Source organism: Camelina sativa, chromosome 3, assembly GCF_000633955.1.
Source record: "Camelina sativa cultivar DH55 chromosome 3, Cs, whole genome shotgun sequence".
Classification (NCBI taxonomy): domain Eukaryota; kingdom Viridiplantae; phylum Streptophyta; class Magnoliopsida; order Brassicales; family Brassicaceae; genus Camelina; species Camelina sativa.
The window spans coordinates 21,080,241-21,085,897 of NC_025687.1; positions in this window are offsets into that span (position 1 = coordinate 21,080,241).

The window sequence follows — 5,657 nt, forward strand, 5'->3', positions numbered from 1 at the left end:
CTAAAGGAAGTAGTCAAAAAAGAGATTCTAAAATTGCTTGGAGCTGGTGTGATCTATCCTATTTCTGATAGTACTTGGGTCTCACCAGTCCACTGTGTCCCTAAAAAAGGAGGAATCACTGTAGTAAAGAATGACCGTGATGAGTTAATTCCCATTAGAACCATAACAGGACATAGAATGTGCACTGACTATAGGAAGCTTAATTCTGCTACTAGGAAAGATCATTTTCCTCTTCCATTTATTGATCAAATGTTGGAAAGATTAGCCAATCATACCCATTACTGTTTCTTGGAGGGATATTCTGGATTTTTCCAAATTTCTATTCATCCCAATGATCAAGAGAAGACAACATTCACATGTCCATATGGTACCTTTGCATATAGGAGGATGCCATTTGGATTATGTAATGCTCCAGCTACCTTTCAAAGGTGCATGATGTCAATCTTCTCTGATCTTATTGAGGATGTGGTTGAAGTTTTTATGGATGACTTCTCTGTCTATGGAGATTCCTTTTCTTCTTGTCTTACTAATCTATGCAGGGTTTTAAAGAGATGTGAGGAGACAAATCTAGTCTTGAATTGGGAAAAGTGTCACTTCATGGTTGAAGAAGGGATAGTTCTTGGTCATAAGATTTCAGAGAAGGGTATTGAGGTTGACAAAGCAAAAATTGAAGTCATGGTTCAACTTCAACCACCAAAAACAGTCAAGGACATAAGAAGCTTTCTTGGTCATGCTGGATTTTATAGAAGGTTCATCAAGGATTTCTCAAAGATAGCTAGGCCATTGACAAGGTTGCTTTGCAAGGAGACTGAGTTCAACTTTGATGAAGATTGCTTGAAGGCTTTCAAGGAGATCAAGGCTGATTTGATATCAGCTCCAATAGTCCAAGCTCCAAACTGGGATCTTCCATTTGAGATTATGTGTGATGCTTCAGACTTTGCAGTAGGAGCAGTTCTGGGACAGAAGAAAGATAAGAAGCTGCATGTTATTCACTATGCAAGTAGGACCTTGGATGAAACTCAAGGAAGATATTCAACAACAGAGAAAGAGCTTCTAGCAGTGGTCTTTGCCTTTGAAAAATTCAGAAGTTACTTAGTAGGGTCCAAGGTAATTGTGTACACTGATCATGCTGCTTTGAGGCACATCTACTCAAAGAAGGACACAAAACCAAGGTTGTTGAGATGGATTTTGCTTCTCCAAGAGTTTGACATGGAAATAGTTGATAAGAAAGGGATAGAGAATGGAGTAGCTGATCATTTGTCCAGAATGAGGATAGAGGAGGAGATTCCAATCGATGATTCAATGCCTGAGGAGAAACTGATGCAAATTGGGACAACTCGGCCTCCAACTCGCCCACCTACTCGAACAAGCACTCGGCCGAGTATGTTTGGGCACTCGATCGAGCAGGATGAGATGGAGGAGTGGATGGCACTTGAAAGTGAAGATCTACCTTGGTATGCTGACATAGTCAATTACAAGGTGTGTGAAGAAATCCCAGCAGACATGGACCCTTATAAGAAGAAAAAGCTCCTCAAGGACATCAATGGATACTATTGGGATGAACCTTACTTATACAAAAAGGGATCAGATGGGCTGTTTAGGAGGTGCATAGCAGAAAATGAAGTTGAAGGAGTGCTAGGGCATTGTCATGGTTCAACTTATGGAGGCCATTTTGCAATTTTCAAGACAGCCCAGAAATTCCTACAAGCTGGTTTATGGTGGCCTACATTATTCAAGGACACTCACAAGTTCATCACAAAGTGTGATGCTTGCCAAAGAATGGAGAATATCACAAGAAGGAATGAGATGCCCCAAAATTCAATTCTTGAAGTTGAGATATTTGATGTGTGGGGAATTGATTTCATGGTACCTTTTAATCCTCCTTCAAATGGGAATGTCTACATATTAGTGGCAGTGGACTGTGTCTCCAAGTGGGTAGAGGCTATTGCCAGCCCTACTAATAATCACAAAGTGGTTCTTAAACTTTTTAAGACCATAATCTTCCGAAGGTATGGAATTCCAAGGGCTGTGATTAGTGATGGAGGAACACACTTCATCAACAAGATCTTTGAAGGAATGCTAAGGAAGTATGGAGTTAAGCACAAGGTGTCTACAGCCTACCACCCTCAAACAAGTGGGCAGGTTGAAGTGTCAAACAAACAAATCAAGGCCATTCTATCAAGAATAGTAGGAGCAACAAGAAAGGATTGGTCTAGTAAACTTGATGAAACACTTTGGGCCTATAGAACATCTTTCATGACACCTATAGGAAGAACCCCATTCCAACTTGTCTATGGAAAGTCTTGCCATCTCCCAGTTGAAGTTGAGTACAAAGCCCTATGGGCAATCAAACTTTTGAACTTGGATCTAGAGACAGCACAAGCTAAGAGAAGCCTTGAATTGCATGAGCTTGAGGAAACAGATTGGAAGCTTATGAAAACTCCAAAATCTACAAGGAAAGAACTAAAGCCTTCCATGATAAGAAGATTCTCATCAAAGACCTAAAGGCTGGAGACCAAGCTTTGGTTTACAATTCAAGACTCAAGTTATTCCCTGGGAAGTTGAAAAGCAGATGGAGAGGCCCTTTTGAGATAAAGGAGATCCTACCATTTGGAGCTGTCACACTTCTCAACAAGGATGGTAGTGAGTTCACAGTCAATGGTCAGAGAGTTAAGAAGTATTTGGGAGAAAAGGAAACACCTGAGAAGTGCACAATGCTTCTCCAGGATGCTCCTCAAGCCTAAAAAGGCATCAAAAGTCAAGTTTAGTGACTTTAAACAAGCTCACTAGGGAGGAAGTCCCTAAGGTATCTCTGTTTATATTGCTTAGGATTTTTTTTGGTATTTTGATTTGTGTTTTGGTGTTTTCATGGTCAGGGAAGCAAGGGAGTTTAATTAAAAGAAGAAAAGGAGATTCACAGTCCAACTCGACCCCCCCCCCACTCGACCATGCACTCGACCGAGTGCCAGTCGATTCTCATTGTCGAGTTGCCTCAATCTCCCCATCAAAGTCACCAATCAGACCTCAACTACACTTATGAGAGCATGAATGAGGATGTGGACAGCTTCTTCCAGAATCCATGAGGTACCACTATCACCTTCCTTGTAAATATCATTGCATTTGATGTTGTGTTTTGTTTTTAGTCTTGAATCCTCTAGCAAATTTCTTTCACACAGAGGACTGTGTGATTTAAGTTTGGGGGAGGGTTTGAGATAGCATTTGATGTTGTGTTTTGTTTTCTTATTTCAAATTTTTAGCATCATCATGTTAGTATTTGCATAGCATCTAAGGCATAGAAAACCCCTAAAAATTTGAAATTTTTTGCAAAAATCTTTATAAAAAGAGTGTTTATGTAGTTTGCATTGCGTAATAGCATCTTGTTTAGTATGTTTCATGTAGGACTGTTAATTATTTGCATTAGGGATCTATGATGAGTTTTGCCTTGTTAGCTTGTTTAATTCACTAAACTAGGATCAATGCCCACGTTAATAGTACTTTGATGCTAGTTGAGTAGTTAGAAGCATAAGATTGAACCAAGCCTTGAATTCCTGCATTGCATTTGGTCTAAATTGAAGCATGTTGTGATTTGATGTAATTTCCTATTTATATGAACCTAATATTGACTTGTAATTATCAGTTTGTGCATTGCTTTAAACTCATGGATACCATATACATATTTGGATCATCTTTCTCCTTTTTACCACTCTTGTTGATCCAAGTAGCTGATTGAATCATTAAAATCAGTTTCCAATACCCTTAACCAACCCTTCTTTCAAGCCATGTTTATTCTTGAGTGTGTAAGGCCTATTTTGGGATTGAGCTTGGTAGAAAGTGTTAGGTTTGAACTGACAAGAATAATGCCTTGTGTAGTTCTAGTTTGCATTTTCCAAACTAGATAGGACTAGGTGATTTCATTGTTGGGTTTGGGATTTGGTTGTTTGAAAAAGAAAGAAAAAAAAAAGAGGAAAAGAGAAAGAAAAGGTTAGAATCTTTAGGAGGGGAATGTGTTTAAGTAAAATCAAAAATCTAGTGAAAGAATGGGAAGTATGATATTGTTTAAAGATGGTTTCAGTCAAAGAAAAGAAAGAAAGAAAAAGAATGTTTTATGTCTTAAGAATAAGAAGAAAAGAGAATTATAGCAAATAAGTAAGAATCTCCCATTCCACTAGAAAGATCAAATAAGAAACCTCTCCTAAGGCTTGAAAACAAAAGAGAAAAGGGTATTTGAGAAGAGAAGAAGATAAAGGGTAGAACTAGGATCATTTGGGCTTAGAATGATAGGATCAAACACTTGGGTTACTTTTGGGTAGACAAGGTTTTGTTCTTGTATGTGTCTAAGTGTTCTTACCTTTAGCATTCTTCTAAAGCTCAATCCATTTTTTATGAGAGAACCTTGATATTGATAAGCCCCACTCTAAACAGAGACCATCATTGTCTCTAAACCTTTATTTCCAAGCCAAATGAGTTTAAAACATTGCATAAGATTGATTCATGTTCTTGATTAAATGAATGTTAAAGGAATTGGTTGATTTGAATGCATGTGGACATCTAAGGCTCAAATCAGTAAAGGTTGTGATAGGTTTGTCTAAAGTCTTTAAGTACAGCTCATTCAACTTGCATCATAGTACTAGTAACTTGGACATTGATTCTAGCTGGTTTATTTGCAAGCTTTAGGAGCTGAGATCCCACTTTCAACCATCACCTACCTTCTTATGTCTTGCTTATTTGCTTGAGGGCAAGCAAAAACTAAGTTTGGGGGTGTTGATGTTCATATATTTTACCTTGTTTTCCCTTAATATATTCACATCTTTTACATCCTTTGCTATCCTTTTTGACCATTATTGCATAGTTTTAGGATTGTTCTTGCATTAGAGTGTAGTTGCATTGCATTTGCATCTTTTCTTGCATAAACAGGTGATTTTAGAGCCTAAGGACATTGAAGCAATGCTGAGGAGAAGTGAAGCAATCACGAGGAGAAAACAAAGGAGTTAAGACTGGAGAACCAAGGTCCGGAGTCCCACTCGACTGCCCACTCGACCAGACACTCGACGGCGTGCTGAGAGTGACTCGACCGAGTGAAAGGAGCACAAGAAAACCCAACTCGACCGGTCACTCGACCGAGCACCGGGTCGAGTTGGCCGAGCCGCTTGGCTATTTTGTCTTTTAGCATTTTTAGGGCTTCCTCTCCTTTTTCCTATTTAAGGACCTTGTACCCTGCAGCCAGAAGGGGGAAGCTTTTTAGATATTCTCAAACCTAGTATTTTACCCTTTTTGGAGATTTATGCTTTTCGCACTTTTATTTTCTTAGATCTTGTACCTCTTTTGAAGGAGAAAACACAAGATTCTTCATACTTGTTTGTTTCATAACTTTCAAAGTATCAAGAATTCGAGTTTGATTCCTTCTCCAATATTGTAGATCTCTGTTTTATCTTTCTAATCATGCAAGTTTCGTGTTTTTCTGGGTTTATTACTTTGTTGTTCATCATGTGTGATTGTGAGTAGTTTCCTTAGCTCTTAGGGATGGTTTAGGCTGGATGGATGATGTGGTTATTTGATTTGGTCAAGCTTGATTGTTGTAGATCTCTTCTAGACTAGATGTTTCTTAATGCTGATCCTATAACTGAGAGGGTAGGGTTTGATCTCAAGCTTCTTAGCAT